Below are 24,181 nucleotides of genomic sequence, written 5' to 3'. Positions count from 1 at the left end.
CAGTTTTTTAATTAAGGTAGGGTTGTATGCTATTGTCAAATTTCAGTAATTTTATTTTGGGTTCAATAAAGCAATCAAAGAACATATATTTTGGAGCTAATGCTTTTATTCTAACAAAGCACATCTCCCAAGGATTAATTCAGCATTAAACTTATTCCAGTCATAAATCATAGACTCAAAATGTTATTTAGCTCATAGATTTACACTTGTAAAATAAGCAAGGATTCAATTAAAAGTCAATAGGTCATGTCTAAGCATCAATTAATTTTAGCCTGGGGCATACACCATTTCTATATTAAGTAGCCTAATAGAAAGCACTTTACTTTCAAGGTTTTATTTCTTCACTAACACACCATGTGTGAAAAATCCATTCTTGGCATAATATATTATACAATGGAGTTTGATTACTTACATATGTGTCTGAAATTTACAAAACCTGCATTGTCCTCAGAAGGTAGTATGGAGTATATTAAGTTAAAGACTACAAACAACAGAACAAGAAGTCGGTCCCCAATTTGAATAGACTAGAATATGTAGCCAAGGAATAATGGAGACACTCCTCATTTGTGGCTTTTTTAGAATGTAGTAAACAACTGTCTTTTAAGGACAGGTCACCAACCAAAAATTGTAACCAAACGAAATCTTAAGGAAGCTTTGCAGAAGAGAAACTGGTACATTAGAAGGGTAATCCAAAAGGAAAACATAGGAAACAATGAAATCCACAAAAGATTTGGCCATCAGAAAATCTGAGTATAACTGGGGTGGTGGAGCATGCCTGTAATTCCAGTAGCTTGGGAGGCTGAGGCAGGAAGATCACAAGTTTGAGGCTAGCCTCAACAAATTAGGAAGGCCCTAAGCAACTTAGTGAGACCCTGTCTCAAAATAAAATAAAAAAATGCCAAGAAAATAATTGGGGAGGAGTTGGGGATGAAGCTCAGTGGTAAAGCACCCCTGGGTTCAATACTCAGTATCAAAAAAGAAAAAAAAAAAAAAAAAGGAAGATATCTTGCTATATATATTTGTCTAATACTGAAGGCCTTTGATTCTGTTATGAGGCAGATCTTAAAGATCAGTGGATTTAAAAACAAGAACAATTGCAATCGCAATTTTCTCTGTTTCTCTTCTCTCTTCACTGCTAACTACTCCATTACAGAGCTTCCACTCGGTCATTCTTTGCTCATCAAGGACCTTTGATTCACTTTTACTCTTTACTAATTTAATTGACAGTGATGCTGTTATAAATATGGAATTACTCTTCTTGAAATTATCTGCTTTATAATGCTTAAATGTCACCATTAAATTCTAAATCTACTTCCTTTATAAAAATATCTTTAAAGAATGAGTCACTTTTCTTTCAGGCTTTCTTAGAGCTTATCAGTCATGATTTTTAAGGATAGTATCAGGACCAGTATCAGTAGCACACCCTCTAATCCCAGCTGCTTGGTAGGCTGAGACAGGAGAATCAGAAGTTCAGGCCAGCCTGGGCAATTTAGCTAGACCCTGCATCAGAATAAAGTAACAAGACTGTGGAAGTAGCTCAGGGGCAGAGCACCCCTGGGTTCAATCCCCAGTACTGCCACCACCACCAAAAAAAAAAAAAAAAATACACACACACACACACGCACACACAAACACACACACACACATACAGATCTCCTAGGTCTCAAATCATTTTATTGGCATTTAAGTCCATTCATACCCTTGTTGTATTTGTCAGGCCTGTTCTGTTTTCGTTGGACCTGAAGTTTTATGAGACAGATCTTAAAGTAGTCAGTGAGAGATTAAATTTAATTTAGATCAGGTTTTTAGTAACTGGCTATTGTAATAATAAGTTTTTTTACTATGTATTAATTTCTACATATTTCTAGAGCATCATAGTTTTGCTATGTGCTTTGTAGATTTTACACCTTCTTATCCAAGAAGGTTTTTAAATCCTTAAAACAAGACCAAATCATTTAAATTTTGCAAATCTGATATATATTTTAAAATAAACATAAACATTATACCCTCTATGGAGAGAGAGGAGTAACTACTCTCAAAGAGATGTGGACATTTCTTGTTCTAGACTCCTTTCCTGACAACCGAGGATTCTTTGTCCATGTCTGTGGGCAAAAAGAGAAGTACTAATGATCAATATTCCACAGGATTCTGTCTGACAAGCCTGTATTGAGTTGCCCTTTTGTTTGCATGGTTTAGGCAAAGAGACAGAGAGAGAGAGGAGAGAGAGAGAGAGAGAGAGAGAGAGAGAGAGACAGAGAGAGAGAGAGAGAGAGAGAGAGAACGTTCAGAAAGGAGCACTGTGGAAGGAAATAAATTCCTATGATGTAAAATTCTTGCACATGCTTCTTAACCATTTAAACATGACTCAACACATGTGCTGGTCAGCTCAAGTTGCTAAATGAACATAGGACCCGGAAGGTTAATAAGTATACCTATCACCTTGGGAGAACTCTAACTACAGGTCAGCCATCTCCTCTTCCTGTCCCTACCTCTCAATAAGTGACTTCTGTTTCACATTATTCAGAGTAGCCAAATCCAACTTAAGTAAAACATCATGGTTCTTAACAAGAAGAGTTTCAAATCCATTTTGCCTTGGTGTGGTTAGCTTTCAGTGAACAGTTAGGACTAAAGAGCTGCTATTAAAAGAGCTGTATTTTTTATTTTTCTTTATTGCCAGTTCTTGCCCTGGGACTAAAGTATGTTTGGTTAAGGATACTAAATCTAGACAAGGTCCTTCGTCTTAAAAAAAAATAAAATAAAATAAAAAGGAACAAGTTCTGTAATGTCTGTAATGTTTTTACAATAATTCAGACTGAAAGCAAATGAATGTTCCATTTTTTAGTCACACAAAAAGAGTGTATGTTTCATTTTATTTATTTTTCAAGTTACTGCCAAGAAAAGATGATTCTTTATACAAAATTTGGATGGAGTTCTTAGGGGTAAAAGAAAATGGACTGAGTATTTGTCTTAAGAGAACAATGCTGCAGAAGACTCAAGAAGAGGGGATGAGAGACTGACAAATGGTAATCACTGAGACTTGAGCGGACTGTCCCTGATTTGAGATACTTTAGGATATTTATTTTATTTTATTTTATTTTATTTTATTTTATTTTATTTTATTTTTGGTAGTGCTGGGGATTGAACCTGGGTCCTTGTGCCTGCAAGGCAAGCCCTCTACCACCTGAGCGATATCCCCAGCCCTAGAATATTAAAAAAAATTTTTTTTTAGTTGTTGATGGATCTTCGTTTTATTTATTTATACGTGTTGCTGAGAATCGAACCCAGTGCCTCACACACACTGGTGGGTGCTATACCCCTGAGCCACAACCCCAACCCTGTGTTGTTTTAATGAATGTTTTGGTAGTGTTTACCTCTCATACTTCTTTAAAATGTGGCACTCTCAAATCCAATTATCCGTGTGTGTGTGTGTGTGTTGCTGGTGATTGAACCCAAGACCTAAGTATATTAAGCATAAGCACGCACTCTACCACTAAGCTACATCCCCAGCCTCCAAATGTTATTTTTATTCTCACCCTTGAACAGCTAGGTATAAATGTCCTGTTACCTTCCCTTCACTTCCTGTAATATAACGCTTCCTAACTCTTCCTTTGTCTCATTTTACCATTCCTGGCTCTTCTTACCCTTCCTCCTGACATCTGCCATCTCCCAAGCATGCTTCAGCCTCTCTTTTCATCTGCCCATCATGGACAGCCACGTACTTACCACCCAGTCCTGTTATTCCTTAATTCTTTTATCCTATTCATTCCCTTCTCAAAAGACAAGGCAAGTACCTTAATGCTAAAAACACATCCAAGCAGAATGGACAGGAAAACCAGCCAAAGAAAATGTCCCCATTTCCCTTTCTCATGTTTATGAGGAAATACATGATGTGGGTCTGCGTCTGTGTTATCTCACTTAGTTTATACAGTTCGTGAGAGAAAGAGATTTCATTCCTGTCTCTGCCACTGATTGTCTGGGTGATCTTGGACAAGTTACTTAACCAGATGCCTGAGATCCTTTCTGGAACATGGCAATAGCACAAATAAATAAATGACCTCACTCAGACTTAATTTCCTAATTATAGAGGAAATATAGCATAGAGATTAAAAGCACAGGCTCTGGACTTAAAAATACTTGGGTGGGAGTCCTGGACTTTCCACTGACTTGCTATATGGCTTTAGTTTCCTCATTCGTGAAATAGAGCCAATAATAATATCAACATCATGAGACTATAGCAAACACTGAATGAGATAATGCACAGAAAGCTTTTTAAAGAGTGTCTGGCACTCTAAATTTTAACTATTATTATCACTAATGCTGCTGTCTTGAATAGGTTAGCATCATAACAATTAAAATCTTAGAGGTCAGATCACAAGGTTAAAAAGGAGATACCATTTTGTGGAAATAATCTACATTAAAAGAATTGTAAGCACATTTAAGTAGTATCGACTCTACTTTTATTAATTAATATTCTCCCCCCTCCTTTGGTACCAGGGATTGAACCCAGGGCCGCTTAACCACTGAATCACATCCCCAGCCCTTTTTATTTCTTATTTTGAGACATGGTCTACTAAGCTGCTTAAGGCCTCACTAAGTTGCTGAGGCTGGCTTTGAACTTGTGATTCTCCTGCCCTTGTCTCCTGAGTCACTGGGATTACAGGCATGAGCCTCTGCACCTAGCTTAACACTGTTTTTAAATAGAGTTGTCTCTTCTAATTATAGAAGTGAAAATATCCTTGCTTGCAATGTTCTGTGTTCTATCAGACTTGTTCATTAGTATATAAATTAATTAAAACTAGGCTCAAACTGTATATACTGTTTATAACTTGCTTTTTCATTAAACGATACATAATGGGCATGCATTCATGTAAATAAACATGAGACTACATCATAATTCTAATGGCTGTAAAGCAGTCCAGCATATGGTTATGTCATCCTTTAGTTAATGAATTTCCTATTGTTAGACATTTAGGACATTTCCAATTTTATATGCTAAATAATAATAAAATAATGAACTGTGTCTTTACTCACTCAAACATTTTTCCTTAGATACTTTTTTAAAAAATATTTTTTAGTCATCAATGGATTTTTATTATTCATTTATTTATATGTGGTACTGAGAATTGAATCCAGTTCCTCACACTTGCTAGGCAAGTGCTCTACCACTGAGCTACAACCCCAGCCCTTTCCTTAGATTCTTAAATGTAAAATTTCTTTTTCTTCCTCCTTCCTTCCTTCCTTCCTTCCTTCCTTCCTTCCTTCCTTCCTTCCTTCCTTCCTTCCTTCCTTCCTTCCTTTCTTTCTTTCTTTCTTTCTTTCTTTCTTTCTTTCTTTCTTTCTTTCTTTCTTTCTTTCTTTCTTTCCTTCTTTCTTTCTTTCTCTTGTGTGCATGTATGTTGGGTAGAGGGTACTAGGGGTTGAACTGTGTGCACTCAATAACCTCAGACCTAAAATTTCTTGATTAAAGAATGTATACTTTTTGAGCTTTCTTCTCACTCCAGTCACAAAGGCAATTATCAAGAATACAAGTAACAGTCAATATGCTTCTATTCTTTCTCTCCCCCCACCTTATTATGTGTTAGCATCCTCAGATCACCATCCTTTCCGTCCCCACACCCACTCCCCTCCCCTTACTCCCCTCTGCCCAATCCAAAGTTCCTTCATTCTTCCCTACCCTCCCCACTTAATGAATAAGCATCCGCTTATCAGAGAAAACATTTGGCCTTTGGTTTTGGGGGATTGGCTTATTTCACTTAGCATGATATTCTCCAGCTTCATCCATTTACCTGCAAATGTCATAACTTCATTCTTCTTTATGGCTGAGTAATAGTCCGTTGTGTATATATACCACATTTTTTATCCATTCATCTGTTGAAGGACATCTAGGTTGGTTCTATAGTTTAGCTATTGTGAATGGAGCTGCTATAAACATTGATGTGGTTGTATAGTATGCTGATTTTAAGTCCTTTGGGATAGCTAGATCAAATGGTGGCTCCATTTCAAGCTTTCTGAGAAATCTCCATACTGCTTTCCAGAGTGGTTGCACCAATTTGCAGTCCCACCAGCAATGTATGAGTGTGCCTTTTCCCCCACATCCTTGCCAACACTTATTGTTGCTCATATTCTTGATGATTGTCATTCTGATTGAAGTGAGATGAAATCTTAGAGCAGTTTTGATTTGCATTTCTCTAATTGCTAAAGATGATGAACACTTTTTCATATGTTTGTTGATAGATTGTATTTCTTCTGTGAAGTGTCTGGTCAGTTCCTTAGCCCATTTATTGATCGGGTTATTTGTTTTATTGGTGTTAAATCTTTTGAGTTCTTTATATATCCTGGAGATTAGTGCCCTCTGAGGTGCATATGGTAAAGATTTTCTCCCATTCTGTAGGCTCTTACTTCACATTATTGTTTCCTTTGCCGAGAGGAAGTTTTTTAATTGAGTCCATCCCAGTTATCAATTCTTAATTTTACTTCTTGCGCTTTAGCAGTCTTGTTAAGGACTCCTTCAGCCTTCTTAACGTCTATTCCTATTTTCTTGGGAGGCCCTCACAGCTTTCCAATAAACTTACTTCTCTTTCGGTAACTAGAATTAGTTTATGTAGCTATTAACCAAACAGAATATCAAGTAGGTTGTTGAATATACAAGTCTGGAACTAAGTCAAGGGAAAGACTGGCCAGGAGATGTATATTTGAGAGACACTAATATTATACTATGACTGAGAAACATCCCAAAGAGAATATGAACCCAAGAAGATGAAATCCTAATCTCCAATGCATTTACTCCTAACTTCTCTAACCAGTTCTTACTACTGCACTAATTTCTTTAGAATGAATTTGATTTTACCAGGAACAGACAAATTATATGAGTTGGCCTAAGTTCTGTAGATGTGTTTTGTAATGAAACACACACATACACACACACACACACACACACACACACACACACATATACACCCGCATGCCTGCACACACACACCACAGGATAAACAGTATAAAATTGGTGGGATTATTTTGTTTATTTATTTATTTTTTGGTTTGTTAACAAAAGTATGACAAACAAACAAAAACTTTGCACTAGAGTCCAGATTCACCTGGGGCATTTAAGATTCAAATTGGTTTCTGTTAGGTCCATATTCTCATGGTGTTGCCTAAGCAGCTGTTCTCATATCCATTCTGAAGACAAAAGACTATATCTTAACTCCGAAAAGTTAGTCTAGATATGTATCCTGAGTCTCAAACAGTGTTTTATAAAATAATGCATTTATTAATTTTGAAGGAGTTTTCAGTGGGGCTATCTGGAACTGAATGTCAACTTCCTCAATGCTTATGTACCTAAGTGAACAAAATTCAGTATTACACATGTTGTAATAAAGGGGGGCTTTCCTTCAGAAAAGATGAAAAGCGATCCAGCAAAATGGCACATGCCTATAATTCCAGTGACTGGTGAAGTTGAGGCAGGAAGATCCCAAGTTCAAGGCTGATCTTGGCAGTGAGACCCTGTCTCAAAAAATAAAAGGTCTGGGGATGTAGTTTTGTGATAGAGTACCCCTGGGTTCAATCCCCAGTACTGCAAAACAAAACCCCCCAAAACCTAAATCTTTTTCTATACTTAAATTCATTAATAAGAATATGAATATCCAGAGAGACTGATGAGTTTTTCAGTCATATGCATGTTTGCAAAAAGTTAAAGGCAATCTTATGTATTTAAAAAAATTTTTTTTTAGTTGTCGTTGGACTTGTATTTTATTCATATGCGGTGCTGAGAATTGAACCCAGCCTCTCACACATGCTAGGCAAATGTTCTGCCACTAAGCTACAACCCCAGCCCTGTTCTATGTATTCTTAATTTTGATTAAGAATACTTAATTTTGATTAAGAATACTTGATACTGTTGCTGAATAAACAAATAAACTCCAAAACTTAGTGTGGCAAAACCATAGCTATTTTATTTTGTTTGAGATTTTGTGAGCCAGGAAATTGGGAGGAGCTCTGATGGACAATTTTCTTTGGGGATTTCTCAGATGACTGCAATCACAGTTTGGCTGGGGCTGTGGTCATGTGAAGGCACGACTGGGCTCACTCTCGTGGCTGGCAGGTGCTGGGAGCTTGGTTTGGGCTGTCTCCTGGACCAGCAGGTGATCTCAGGGGTATCAGACTTCCTCCATGATGAGTAACTTCCCAGAGACTGAGTGTTGCAAGAGAACCAGAAGGAAGTTGCAGCACCTTTAGTGACCAAGCCTCAGAAGGCATACACCCCCACTTCCCATGTATTCTATATGCAGAGCAATTGCAGACACGTCCAGATTAAAAAGAAGGGGACATACACCCTTTCTTAATGTGTGAAGAGTGTAAAGAATTTGACACATGCAGCCACGTCTTAAGATCACCATCGCTACATGTTTAGTGTAGTCAGACTTAGTTTTGCAAGACTTTTAATTTGGTTTTAGGTCTAGCTATCTTCAGAGTACATTTTTTTTTTCTTTTTGGGGGGAGGGGGTGGTTTTTCTTTTCTTTTTTGGAACTGGAGATTGAACCCAGGGTTTAATGAATGTGAGGCAAGCACTTTGCTGCTGAGCTACATTTCAGCCTGAGATTACATTTTTGAATGTTTTATTTTTTTAAGAAATTAAATTTTTTTTTAGTTGTCAATGGATCTTTCATTTTCTTTTTAAAAATTTTTTAGCTGTTGATAGATCTTTTTTTTATTCATTTATTTATATGCAGTGCTGAGAATCAAACCCAGGGCCTCACACATGCTAAGCAAGCACTCTACCACTGATCCACAACCCCAGTCCCCCATGGACCTTTTATTTTATTCATTTATTTATATGTGGTGCTGAGGATCGAATCCAGGGTCTCACATATGCCAAGCAAGTGCTCCACCACTGAGCCACACTCCAGCCCTTGAATGTTTTATTATAGAGAAATTCAAGCATAAAATCAAACAGAATGGTACAATGAACTCCCATGTGCTATTACCCAGTTTTAAAAATCACCAACACATGACCTGCTATGTTTCATCTATACCTCTCACCTACCTGCCCCATCTCTAACTCCCGTATTTTTCTGAAGTAAATCCAAGACATCATATTGATTTATCCATACTTATTTCAGTATATATCTCAAAATGATAAGGATTTTTTAAGATAAGAATTTTTAAAATAATCATAAACAATCATAAATAATAATTACCTGATATCAGATATTTAGTTGCAATTATGTTTCTATTGTTTTGTAAATGACATAATTTTTTATTTAATTTGTTTGAATCAGGATCAAAATGAGACAATTTATCAATATGTCTTTAAAATCTCTCTAAATTTCAGATTCCCTCCTGCTATCCTGTTGTCTTATTCCTGGCCAATGTGGTTGCATACTTCTGTAATCCCAGCAGCTTGGAAGCGGGAGGCAGGAGAATCACAAGTTCAAAGCCAGCCTCAGCAGTTTAGTGAGGCCCTAAGCAACTCAGCAAGAACTTGTCTCTAAATAAAATAACAAAAAAGGGCTGGGGGTGAGGCTCAATGGTTAAGTGCCTCTGGGTTCAATCCCTGGTATCAAACAAACAAAAACCAACATAAAAAAAAAAAAAAAAAAAAACAACCCTTAAGAGAAAAAGCAATCATGAAATTCATCTGGAAGAACAAAAGACCCAGAATAGGTAAAGCAATCCTGGGCAAGAAGAGTGATGCAGGAGGTATCACTATACCAGACATTAAACTCTACTATATAGCAATAGTAACAAAAACAGCATGGAACTGGCACCAAAATAGACAAGTAGGTAGATCACTGGTACAGGATAGAAGACACAGAGACATACCCACATAAGTACAGTTATCTCATACTAGACGAAGGTGCCAAAAACTTACAATGGAGAAAAGATAGCCTCTTCAACAAATGGTGCTGGGAAAACTGGAAATCCATATGCAGTTAAATGAAATTAAACCCCTAGCTCTCACCCTGCACAAAGCTCAACTCAAAATGGATCAAGGATCTAGGAATTAGGCCCAAGACCCTTCACCAAATAGAAGAAAAAGTAGGCCCAAATCTCCATCACGTTGGCTTAGGACCAGACTTCCTTAGTGAGACCCCCCCCCCGTAGCACAAGAAATAAAAGCAAGAATCAATAAATGGGATAGATTCAAACTAAAAAGTTTTTTTCTCAGCACAGGAAGCAATAAAGTGAAAAGAGAAACTACAGAGTGGGAGAAAATCTGTTCCACACACACTTCAGACAGAGCACTCATCTCCAAAGTTTATAAAGAACTTAAAAAACTTTACACCCAAAATACAAAGAACCCAATCAATAAATGGGCTAAGAAAATGGGCAGACATTTCACAGAAGAAGATATACAGGTGATCCACAAATATATGAAAAAGTGCTCATCATCCCTAGTAATTAAAGAAATGCAAATGAAAACCACCCTAAGATTTCATCTAACTCCTATTAGAATGGCTGTTATCAAGAACACAAGCAATAATAAGTGTTGGCTGGATGTGGGGAAAAAGGTACACTCATACATTGCTGATGGAGTTGCAAATTGGTGCAGCCACTCTGGAAAGCAGTGTGGAGATTCCTAGAAAAACTTGGAATGGACCCACCATTTGACCCAGCTATCCCACTCCTCAGTTTATATCCAAAGGACTTAAAATCAGCATACTATAGTGACGCAGCCACATCAATGTTCACAGCAGCTCAATTCACAGTAGCTAGATTGTGGAACCAACCGAGATGTCCTTCAATTGATGAACAGATAAAGAAACTGTGGTATAAATACACCATGGAATATTACTTAGCCATAAAGAAGAATAAAATTATGGCATTTGCTAGTAAATGGATGAAGTTGGAAAATATTTTGCTAAGTGAAATAGGCCAAACCCCAAAAACCAAAGGCCAAATATTTTCTCTGATAAGTGCATGCCAATATATAATGAGGGGGGTTGGCGGGGGGAAAAGAAGAATGAAGGAACTTTGGATAGTGTAGAGGAAAATGGGGTGGGAGGGGGTGGGGGACAGAAAGATAGTAGAATGAAACAGTATTACCCTGTGTATATGTATGATTACATGAATAGTGTGAATCTACATTATGTACAACCATAGAAATGAAAAATTGTACCCCATTTGTGTACAATGAATCAAAATGCAGTCTATAAAAATAAAAGATTTTAATTTAAAAAAACCCTTATCTTATTCTTTGCAAAGCATTAGTTGAATAAAATAGCTTATTTGGCCTATACCATTTTTCATAACTTGGGTTTTGCTTACTGCATCCCTGTAGTACAATTTTCCTTGTTTGTTTTTTAATCTGTATTTCTTTTTTTTAATTATTTTATTTGTTCTAATTAGTTGTACACGACAGTAGAATGCATTTTGATAGATCATACATAAATAGTGTGTAATCTTTCCTTTTTCCGATTATACATATTACAGGATCACATCGGTCATGCAGTCATACATGTACATAAGGTAATAATGTCTGTTTCACTCTACTACCAGTCCTTTCTGCATACTTTCTTATAAATTGGTAGCTGGATATAGATGTTTAACCAGGTTTCATTATGACTGGGTTTTTTTTTTTGCAAGAGTATTTCATAGGTGGTTTGAGTTATTTCTTCAGGAGAAACATAACATACAATGTTCCCTCTTTGTGTGTGTGTGTGATATCAGCAGCACTGATGTTCAATGCCAATGGCCATTCATTCATTAAGAAAGTCAAGGAGGGGTGCATTGGCACATGGCTGACGCAGGAGGATCACAAATCCAAGACCAGCCTGGGCAATTTAGCAAAACCCTGTCTCAAAATAAAAAATAAAAAGGCCTGGAGATGTAGCTCAGCAATGGAACACCCCAGGTTGAATCTCTGGAGCTGAAATAAATAAATAAAAGAAGGTTGAAGGGGCTGGGGAATAGCTCAGTGGTAGAGCGCTTGCCTTGCAGGTATAAGGTCCTAAATTTGATCCTTAGCACCAAAGGAACTTTTGTAAGGGAGATGTCCCTTCCCAAGAATGGGATAAAGACATGAAATTTGCCGGGCAGTGGCAGGGACGGTGGTCTGATGGTGAATGTTGCAATGGGTAAGATCTACTGAGCTCACCATAGATCATATCAGGTATCTCCTGAGCTCCATTCTAAACCACCATGGACGCTGGGCTGGCCAGGGGAGACAAGCATCAGGAATGCAGCCAAGGAGAGTCTGATGGATATCAAAGGAGCAAAGCAGTTGTGCAACAAAGAATTAGCATTACACAAAGAGGCCTGGCCTTTGCTCTTGGCTACTGAAAGGTGACCTCTAGGCCCCTGAATGTCCTGCCTGACAGGGGTATTTTTGTTTGCCTAGGGGCTTTAACCATTGGAAAATCTAACATGATTTATGATGGAGGATTTGGGTCACACCATATAGGTTTTGACCTTTAGAAGGGGATAGAGACTTTGTAGTAGACTTCACAGCAAGATGTGATTGAATTCCCATAAAAACTTAGGTCAACAAAGGCTTGGATTAGTTTTCCTTTGTTGGCAATATGTGAATACTACTGCATACCATGATTAGGATTCTGTGCTTCCCTAAGAAGAGGTTGGAAGTTCCACGTGTGAACACCTCCTCAACTCTGCCCTTACATCTCTTCCCTGGGCTGATTTTAATTTGGATTCTTTGCTCTAATAAAATTATAACCATAAATATAGCACTTTCTTTAATTCAGTGGATCATTTATGAGGGTGGTTGTGGCAATCTGTGAATTTTTAGCCAACTAGTCTGATGTGAGGGTGGGCCTGAAAACCCACAAACTTACTGCTGGTGTCTAAAGTGAAGACAAATTTGTGGGGGCTATTCCTTCCATTTGAACAGTTAGTTAACTCAGTCCCCTGGAACTTGACAGCATCACACTGGCAGGGAACAGGCAGAAGTTTTGCACAGGAGTTCAGAGCAAAAGCCTTCAGCAATAAACAGACCTGGAGAAGGAGCAGCCAGGATCTTACCAGAAAGAAGAGAATTCAAGAAAGACTTCTTATAAAGAGGTTTCCTACCGAAGTGTCAATGACAGGCAATCACAAGGAACAGGGCAGTAGCAGTCCTTGATTCAAAAACACAAGAGAAGGAAGTAGAAGGGGAGGATTCTAGAGAAGCAGCTACTTCTGGGTGCAACCAACCAAAAACATCCTCTCCATTCTTTCCTCTTATCTGTGGAGTCTCCACCAACAGACCCAATGGTGCTAGGGACAAGGAAGGCTGTTGATGCAGACCATACAGGTCAGCCTCTGGGGTGGAAAAGAGCAAGGAAAAGCTGATCTAGAGGGACAGACATATAGCACCTGGCCTCAAATCCTTGCTTTGTGTCTACCAGCTGTGATCTTCAACACATCACCTAAGTGCAGTTCCTTCATCTATGAAACAGATGCGTTGATAAGCAAGGACTGAAAGAAGGAAAGGAACATGAAGTGCCTGACGTAGCACCTACTTCACAGGAAGGGCTCAGTACACAGCAGACAGTAGTATTAAGTTACATTTCTACTCTGCCAAATGCCCAGCCTCTAATAACTGGGCTTCTGACTTGCCTGTAAGACCCTGTTGCCCCCAGAATTCCATTCTGAATTGGATCCAGGTAATTTACATTGAGACAGGGGCTCTGTCTTGTTATTTGCTTAATCCTGGGGCCTCTTAGGAATGGGACCTTGCTGTATGCTTGCAGGTAACCATGGAAACTGGTTGCCTTTATCAGACAAGTAAAGGGAGTCGGAAACTACCTGAATGAGGATAAGGAAAAAGATGGAGAACAAAGATTTTTATAAGCATGCTAAGCAAAATCCATGCTTCATACTTGTGGTTGAATATTTTAATCCCTCAGAAGAACACCCAGTGCCACATTGGGAATCCTCTCTCTTAAACCACACTGCACACAGGACTCAAGAGTGCCCTCATAGTATATATTGTTAAGGTCCCCATGTCACTCTGCCTGCTGACTTCCAATGAACTCTGCATACCTGGAAGATCTACTGGAGCCATTTTTATTGAATAGCTCGCCACAGTTTCCCTTCCTCTGAGGCTTTGATTCAAGAAACCAGCACTAGACTGGCCAGAAGTAACATGGAACAGGTCTATGATTTTAGAGAAAAGGGACATATTAGTTTGCTAGGCTGCAGTCACAAAATACCATAAACCGGGGGCTTCAACAACAGAAATTTATTGTCTAATAGTTCTGGAGACCAGAAGTCTGAGAGCAAAGTGCCAGCAGGGTTGGTTCCTTCTGAGGGCTGGGGGGAAGAATCTGTTCCATGCCTCTGCCCCAGCTTCTGGGGGCTAGCAGGTAACCTTTGACCTTCCTTGATATGTAGAATCATCACCTAATCTTTGCCTTCATCTTCCACATGATAGTCTCTCTGCGTGTGTATCTGTGTCCAAATATCCTTTGTGTGTGTGTGTGTGTGTGTGTGTGTGTGTGTGTGTTAGCTTCTGGGGATTGAACCCAGGGACACTTTTCCACCAAGCTACAACCCCTATTTGTTTACTTTATTTTAACATAGGGTCTAGCTAATTGCCCAGGGTGGCCTGGAACTTGTGATCTTCCTACCTCAGTCTCCCAAGTAACTGGGATGACAGGAGTGTGCCACACTCTTGGCCTAACTATCCCTTTATGCAAAGATATTAGTTATAAAGGATTAAGATCCACCTTAATGATATCATCTTAACGAATTACATCTGTAATGACCCTATTCCCAAATCAGATCCCATTCTGGGGTACTGGAGCTTAGGACTTTATGAATGGGGTGGGAGCAGGACTCAATCTATAACTGGGGTGGGGGTGGGAAGACCACCCTATGACATCTGTCCTGGCTCTTAAATATTAACCCTTCTTGAATAGCTCAGGAAGTCCCTAACGGTTTGGATAGTTTGCCCAATGGCATCTAGTCTTATCCACCTTATCCATCTACCTGCTTCCCTTAGGCAATCTAGTTCCATCTCCACACCTTCACCCACTCTGGGTGGACACCTACGTATCCCTGTTCTGCCAGCCTCAGCAGACCTCCTCCAAGTCGAGTGTGTTCCTCTTAGAGTCGTCTTCACCTTGCAGGGTGCAACTAAAACAGGAGCTTGTCTCACTGTGTCTCAAACTCTGCAGGTGGTAGGTCAGACCCAGCTACATTCTCAGGGAAGCCAGCATTGTCTGAAGCTCATGGAAGGGGAAACAAGAAGCCAGCATTTAGATCCAGACAGACAAGGTTCAGAGCCAGGTGGGAGAATGCTGCAAAAGGAGACAGGTGAGCAGAGCTATAGTGCAACCTGGTGGATCTAAAGGGTGTTTACTCTTGGCTCTATTTCCTATTGTCCCTCATATAGTTGGCCCAGGCCCACGAGGCTGAATATGGCCATATGAAAGTCTGCAGATGAGGCCTGACCTACAGGAAAGCAGGACATTTGTGGTAGATAGGAGCATGAACTTGCTCACTGGGCCTCAATTTCTGCACCTATAAAATAAGACCCAAACTAAAAACAAACTAACAAAAATAAGGTATATAACAAAACTTATTTTCTTTATATGGGATTTTTGTGGGGATTGAGTAATAATATATGACCTTAATCTAGTGCTAAAGCATTGAACACACATTAGCTATGTTGGCCACGATGACCTCTTACAGTATACACAACATTTTACAGCAATCACAAAGCTCCATGGTGTTGGCTACCAGGTAATTTTTGGAATATGACAGACTAAAATTGCTGTTCCTTTTTTCTTGAAATAATACGCCCACACAAAATTAGACAGACTCTTGGGAAAATGATGGATCTCTCTGGGACGTTTCTATGCAATAGTATGCGTGGATGACCATTGAGCAGGGTAGGAGCTATCAATACTGCCCACCCTAATATTTCAAGCAGTTTCTCTGGCATTGAGCAGGTATCTTTTCTTTCCTCCCCAGGGAGAGGAGGGTGTCTGTGAGTTCCTGAGATTTTTAACACTGGGCTAGAACTAGATCCTCTGAGTGCTAACAATTATCCTACACACTTCCTAAGTTAGCTCAAAAAATACCCACACTCTTAAGAACAGGGTCAGGAGCACCTGATCATTTTGAAGAGATAATTTCCTCAAATGAGACATGAACCGCATGAGTAGTCATTATGTGCATCCCCTCCTGCCCCTTAGAAGCCAAAGTGTGATTTAATGTATTTTAGGAACTAAAGTTCAAAATGTGAATTTCCTGTGTAGAGAAAAATAATCTGTCAGAAAGCACTTAGGAAAAGGCACGGCAGACAGATTAAAAATGTTTGAAGATCCATCCTTGGCCTGGCTCTCTTTTCTGTTTTCCTTGACGATGTCATTCAGACCCCAGCTCGTGATGGAGGCTCACTCCCTGCCTGTGGTAGCAGCCTTGCCTACTTTCTGGAGTGCTGGGTTCTAAGTCTCTACTGCCTACTGGGGAGCCATCTACAATCCTGGAAAACCAAAATATCTCAGAGGGACATGATCATTTCTACACTTTTCCAGCTACTTCCTTTTGTTTGATGTTTGCCCTGCACTCTGGTCCCCACCACACTCCATTAATGATACTACCATCCTATTGACCATCTAGGCTCAAAACTGCTGGGCCAGTGATTCTTAGTCCTTTTTTTTTTTTTTAAAGTCTCAGACACTTTTGAGGTTGGTTGGAAGGTACAGATTCTCTCCCCAGAAAAACAAGCATCTGGCTATTCGCACAAATAGCTCAAAATATCGGGGGGGTCTTCAGGCTCCCCTAACTAAGCCATCTTAATTCCTCTCTTATTTCCTAATAATGCCTGCTCAAAAACCTTCAGTGATTCTGCACTACGAAAAGAAATATGTCTGTATTTCTTAACCTAGTACTTAGAGCACACCAAGATCTGATTGTAGGGCCTGGGGTTGTGGCCCAGTTGTAGAGTGCTTGCCTAGCATGTGTGAGGCACTGGGTTCAATTCTCAGCACCATGCATAAATAAATGAAGGTCCATTAACAACTAAAAAAAATTTTAAAAAAGAAAAAGATCTGATTGCAGCTTGTTTTTCTTTCTTTCTTTCTTTGTGTCTGTGTGCGTATATGTGTGTGTGTGTATTACTGCAGATCGAACCCAGGGGTGATTTACTACTGAGCCACATCCCCAATCTTTTTTTTTCTTGGTGCTGTGGATTGAACCCAGGGGTGATGTATCACTGAGCTACATCTTCAGCCCTTTTTATTTTGTATTTTGAGACAGGGTCTCCCTAAGTTGCTTAGTTACTGAGACTGGCCTCCAAACTTGCCATCCTCCTGCCTTATGATCCCAGGCTACTAGGATTAAAGCGCACTGTCATGCCAAGCAGCTTCTCTTTCTGAAATAACTGGTTAACACGTGCAAAGTGCAGAGCTTAGCACCTAGTGGACAATGTAGAAGTGTGAGCTGTAATTGCCACTGTCCTTTGTATCAGTCTAATTTCTCATTTGTCCTCTTTCTCTTGAACTTCCTGTTTTGCTCCCTCTGTGTCTTTTTATTCTCTCCTCACCAATCGTGCACTCCCACTGTTCTTAAGAGCCCTAGCTTTCTGAGAATCAGTTTCCTTAACTCAGGTCCCATGGTATAGGCTGTTCAGTCTCTTCCTCAATATTTCTGAAGCCACCCCAGACTATTCTACCTTCTCCTAGCTGAAACTGGTTACCTCCTTCCCTGACCCCTATCATGGCTTTCTCTCTAAAGCCTCAGGCGATTGTACAGCTTTGGTTACTCTCCATACCTGCATGGCACGCCCACACACACTGTCCTACACAGCCCAGCAGAGATGGAAGTCAGCTGATGCCATTTGTCTAATCAAAATCCTTTAATAGCTTCCCATCAAACCTAGAATAATCCAAATCTCTCCCTTAGCCAACAAAGCCAGTCTCCTTGCACCCAGAGACAGATTGAGGTTTTCTGAGGCTTAGAACATACAATTTATGCAGCAGGGAAGCATCTTAAGGGCAAAATATAAAATCACAAATAAAAATTTAAATTGAAAATGAATATTTAGAATCCAAGAAGAAACCACAGTAAATTTCAAATTTATTAAAGTTTAAAGAACTACCACCAAGTTGGGAAAATAACAATATATTTTTTACAAATTGACTGCTTAAAGCAACTACATTTTTTTGGACTTTTTTTTGGCTATATATTATGTCTTTTTTGGTACTGATGGTTGAATCCAGGAGCACTTTACCACTGAGTCCTTTTTTTTGGCAGGGGGCGGGGGCCGTGGTGGGTCCAGGGATTGAATTCAGGGGCACTCGACCACTGAGCCACATGCCCAGCCCTATTTTTTGTTTTATTTAGAGACAGGGTCTCACTAAGTTGCTTAGGGCCTCACTTTTGCTGAGGCTGGCTTTTAACTCGAGATCCTCCTGCCTCAGCCTCCCAAGCCACTGGGATTATAGGCAAGTGCCACAACACCTGCTGTCTTTGATTCTTCATATAACAATGTCTTAATACTTTTTTTTTTTTTTTTTTTTTTTTGTGGTACTAGGGATTGAACTCAGGGGCAATTTACCATGGAGCTACATCACCAGCCCTTTTTATTTTTTACTTTGCTTGCTTGCTCAGGGCCTCACTAAATTGCTGAAGTTGATGTTGAATTTGCTATCCTTCCTGCCTCATCCTCCCATGTTGCTGGAATTTCAGGCATACACCACCACACCCAGCTCAACGATTATTAATACTTTAGTTTTCATTTTCTAGTGAGAGAATAGAAATTCATCTGCCCTTCAGTATGTTGTTTAAAATTTTTTAATGATCATTTAAAAGAGTTTCTTTCAATTTTACAACTCACTGTTATGTAAAATGTTAGGACTGTTGTCAAATTTGAGCAAACCTCTATCAAATTTCTATCAGAGATGAGCTACAAGACATCAGGTGTGATGGGCTGACAAATCTGACTCCTTGAGAATGTTATAGGCCAGACTCTAAGGGAAATGACTAAACAGACTCCATTTTGCTCTGAGACTCCGTGTTACGTAGGAAATAAGCTTCTCCCGTGGGAACACCCCGCCTCTGTGCCCATCATCAGTTACTTGGTGTGACATGTTTAATAATATACAATGGCAACTCCTATGTAGTAAAGAATTGCTCTCTTTTGATTCCTATTGCTCTTAAACAATGTACCATGTGAACAGCGATTGTGTGGATGTTAGTAACCATTCTTTAGTTTGTACCTAGGTACAGGTCATTTTGACCCGCTTCCCCCTCTGTTGATGATCTCATGATGTTAATGTGTAATTTCAAATCATAGCAACAGACACTTATGATTAATGTGATTTTTGGTATAAGAACCCCACAACCCTGTGGTCGGGGCTGTTCTCCCAATAGCCATTTTTTGGGGGCATTGTGTGAGACAGTCAGCTGGCCGGCTTAATAAAGACTCTCAAATTTGGACTTCTCAGTGGTGATCGGTCTGTTCTTAAGTTGCGCCCCATAACATTTGGAGGCCCCAGCGAGATCCTCGCTGCCTGGTGGGCAACCACCGCTCACCAGTGACCTGGGAACTCCTGCGGAGGGGAGAGGCCACAACCTTGCTCCTAGGGGAAGGCCTCTGAGAGACGTTCCTCAGCCCCAGGCTGCACGGTCTGTGGAGCCCCACCCCAGGACTGAACTAAATTCTCTGAGTCACCTGTTTCTGCACCCCTGGGGGACTGGTAAGTCTGTTTCTGGTGGATCCACATCTAGGAACTCTGAGGAAGGCTAGACGCAGCATTACTTCCGGAGTCCGGGACTGGCAAGACATTGCTCAGTCCCTCTGGTCTGGAATCTGAAGTGGCCACTTGTCCATGTCTTTGGTGTTTTATCTGTTCTGTGTTTGTTTGACCTTTTCTGTTTTTTGTTGCCTTTAAGTGTAAGCATGGGTCAGTCTCCCTCACGTCAGTCATCTACTCCCCTCCAATGCATGTTAACTAATTTCCAGGAATTCCAGAAGAGAGCCAGTGACACGGAACTGGCTGCAATGTCTTTTCTCTCTCTAAATTCTGTGAGAGAGAATGACCAAACTTCGAGGTCAGATGGCCCCCTCAGGGGATCACTAAATTGTCTTTGGGCAGCCTGAACAATCGGATCAAATGTTTTATAGTCAAATTTGGGGGAAAAAAATTGTTAAAAAGGATTTTAACCATGTTCACTAATGCTTACATTAAAATGTAAACTGCTGCCAATTGGAACTTCCAACTATTGGAGTTGGTCCACCAAAATGCCAGGCTAAAATTTAGATGGCTGCTATACAAGAGACCAGGAAAACGGGGTTAGAACAAGACCCCAACCTGAGGGGGGTATCCCAAGGAGACCAATGGAAGCAGCTCTCTTGCTGTCTCTTCGGGAAACTCCTTCAGAGAGGGATAGGGTATAACCTTTGTCTATATTCTCTTAATTCCTTTTCATCTCTGATGAGAGGGACCACATCAGGATGGAGGCCAAAAAGACTCTCAAATTTGGACTTGTCAGTGGTGAGCGGTCTGTTCTTAAATTGCGCCCCATAACAAGGGCATGTCAGGTTTCCTTGTTAAAATGAATCTTAAAAAAAAAAAAAAGAAAAAAAAAAGAATCTTAAGCATGTCTTCATTTGACAAGAACTATCAATTGACTGGTTTGTTATTGAAGTCCTTATTTTATTTCTGTGATGAATTTTCAGTGTTATGATACTTTCATTGATGTCAATATTTCATGCCAAATCACAAGAAATCAGTTTTTTTCTGATGGATGCTATGATTCTCATCTTCAATAAGTAGGTTATCAAACAAACTAGGAATTAGTTTATTCGGTTCAAGGGAGTGTCCTTCTAATACCTTAGCAATATCTGAAGGTTCTGAAATTTTCGTTTTTATTGTTTAATTTACTTCTCAATGTTACAGTATTTACCATTTATTTAATCACATTTTTTCCTCTAAATATTTTTATTCATTGTTGATGAACCTTTATTTTATTGACTTATTTATACGCAGTGTTGGGAATTGAACCCAGGGCCTCACACATTCCAGGTAGGCGCTCCTACCACTGAGCCACAACCCCAGCCCTAATCACTTTCTTTTTTTAAAATATTTTTTAGTTGTAGATAGACACAATACCTTTATTTTATTTATTTATTTTTATGTGGTGCTGAGGATGGAACCTAGTGCCTTGCTAGGCAAGGGCTCTACCACTGAGCCACAACTCCAATCCATATTTTATTGCTTTCTTGATCACCTCTTTCACATTCTACTAATAGTTAATCTGAATTTCAGTTTTTTCTATAAAGATTTCAGAAGAAGGTGACTTTCATATCCAAATCAAAAGTCTATGACTTCTCACTTTTTCATTAAACTATTCCAAAATATTTTTCCTTTACTTCACAGCAAATTGACTTCTGATTACTGTGCTGCTTCAGAACCTTCCCCAGGCTCTGCTCCAGCTACCTGGCCATTTGATTCTTTGAACAAATCATGCTTGTACCAGCCTCAGGACCTTTGCACTGATGGAGATCTCGCCCTATAATGCCCTTTCCTCCAGTCTTTACTTTCCTGGCTTCTGTCATTCAGTCCTTAGCCTAAATGTCACCTCCTCAGAGAGGCCTTCCTTGACCATCCTGTCTTAATAGCCAACAGCAATCTCTGTCATATCAATCTACTTGAAATCTTTCAAAGTAATTCTAGTTGGGCACAGTGGTGCATACCTGTCATCCCAGCTAGTCAGGAGGCTGAGGCAGGAGGAGCACAAGTTTGAGGCCAGACTCAGCAACCCAAGGAGGACCTAAGCAATCTAACATGACCCTGTATGGAAATGAAAAATAAAAGGACTGGGGATGTAGCTCAGTGGTAAAGTGTCCCTGGCTTCAATCCCCAGAATCTTTCCCGGCCAAGGAAAAAGCAAGTCTTGGTCACAAATCATTTGTGTATTTATTATCAGTATTTAGTATCAGTTTTCCTTACAGATTGTAAGCCCATGAGAACAGAAACCTCCTTATGTATAACAGCCATTTGCTTGATAATCAATTACTTTTTGTGACAGTTTGGGATAATGGAGGTGTTCAATAGGCAATGCTATTGCTGAAGTTGGTTGACCTCTCCTGACCTGAATTTAGTTTTTCTCTCTCTCTCTCTCTCTCTCTCTCTCTGATACATGGGGTTGAACCCAGGGGCACTTTACCACATCTATACCCCCAGCATTTTTTATTTTTTTATTGAGACAAGGCCTCACTAAGTTGTTGAGGCTGGCTTTGAACTCATGATCCTCCTGCCTCAGCCTCCCCAGCCACTGGAATCACAGGCATGCACCACTGCACTCAGCAGCTATCTGTTCTTCACTCAGCCCCTGAATGCCGTCTTTTCATACAATTTCCTTCCCTCTTAACTTCTTTGAATTCTAAATCTACCAAAGCTCCGGTCCTGGAGCCGGCCCAAAGGAAGCAAACATCATTTTACATTGGAATAACCTCTCTATCTCAAGGAAACACCAGTTTATTGACTTCTGCACTTCCTTTTCATTTCTATTTTCCCCCCATGCCCTGGGCCTTGCTTTTCATAATGGAAAGGCCCATCAGCATTTTTTTTCTAAATGAAGAGGAAACCTGTAATAGCCCTCATGATGTGGAAAATGTCACCATCAATTTCGTTTAATACCGGTTATAATTTTTCCTTTCTGTGACACTCTACTTTCTGAAAATCCAATTTGCTCTCATCTCAAGACCTAAATATGAGGGCCAGTTATGAGGGCTACCTTGTCCACAAGGCCCGTCCAAACTTTCCTAGTCAGAAATATATCTTTTCCTGAAATTCAACTGTATTTTTTTCTGAATGTTTTATACACACACACACACACACACACACACACACACACACACACGATGTATAGCGTCAGGAACTAGGCCAGGTAGATAGTATTATTTCATTACACAGGTCTCTAAGTAGAGGTCACTTGGTATCAGTCATGAAGTGGGATTGTTATGGGCCAGGCTATATGGGCAATGCCCAGATAGACTCCATTTTACCCTGAGACTCCTTGTCACGTAGGAAATGCTTCTCCTGTGGGAACACCCCACCTCTGTACCCTCCAACAGTTGCTCAGCAAAGCATGTTTGGCAACACAAAATGGCAATTCTTAAACAATGTAAAATTGTTCTCTTTTTGGTTCCATTTTTCTTGGACAATGTATCTTGTCAGAGAATGATTGTCTAGATGTTAGTAACCATTCTTTAACTTGTACTCAACTAGGGTCGTTTTGACCCACCTCCCCTTCTGCTTCTGATTTTAGATCTCATGTTGTTTGTAGTTTTGAATCATAGCAACAGCCACTTATGATTAATACACTGACATGCTTTACTTATGGTATAAAAGGTGTACTCTAACCCCTGGAGGGGGCCGAAGGGTGAGGACTTGCAGCTTGCCCCTCCGTCCTGCCAGCTGGTGAGTCTGAATCACAGCTGGTGGAAAAAGATGGTTCCATCCATCTACTGCTTTAAGATCGACTTGGTGATTTATTTCAGTCTCACTATAACAGGATTCAAACCCATTCCTATTTCCAGTACACGAGCTCTTGGGCATTCAGAAGACAGACAGTGCTAGGGAGGAGTGGTATCCCAGTTCAAAAAAGCTAAAGATGCCAGGTCAGGTCAAACACTCTTCACAGAGCCCAACAGCAACTACAGGCCCTCCAGCCCCCTTGCTTAGCCTCCCCTATAGGACAAGCAAAGTTCACTGCAGGCTTAGAGGTGTGGGGGCAGCAAGGGGTCACCATTAAGGTTGAAAGGGAAGAAAGGGACCTCATCGAGTGATAGGTGCTGTAGTCTAGAGTTGTTGGCCTTCACTTCTAACTGAAGAAATAGAAACTGTAGGAAGAGGTATTTTACAAGGTGTGGCTGGGTGCCAGGAATAGTACTATTTAGCCATGATGATGCAAAATAGCAGTTTTACAGGATGTTTCAGGATCTGTTGTTATTGTGGCTTTCTTACTTAGTGCCAGACACTGTGCTGAAAGTTATACATGCATTATCTCATTTTTGTCTTTACAACAGCCCTAGGCCATCGGGGTTGCATTAATTGATAAAACCCTATAATTTAGAGAGATTAAGGAATTGCCCTCAGGACTCGCCCCTGGTGAAGAACATCCAGCAATTCCCGGACCCATCGGGAATTTTAGAGTGTTGGTTACTACTTTCTGCTGACTCTTCATTAGGTTCGTAGCCCACCATGTGATCCAGCTTAAAATACCCAG

This window comes from Sciurus vulgaris (genome assembly GCF_902686455.1).
Source record: "Sciurus vulgaris genome assembly, chromosome: 3".
In the NCBI taxonomy this organism is placed as follows: domain Eukaryota; kingdom Metazoa; phylum Chordata; class Mammalia; order Rodentia; family Sciuridae; genus Sciurus; species Sciurus vulgaris.
This window is presented reverse-complemented; position numbering follows the sequence as displayed.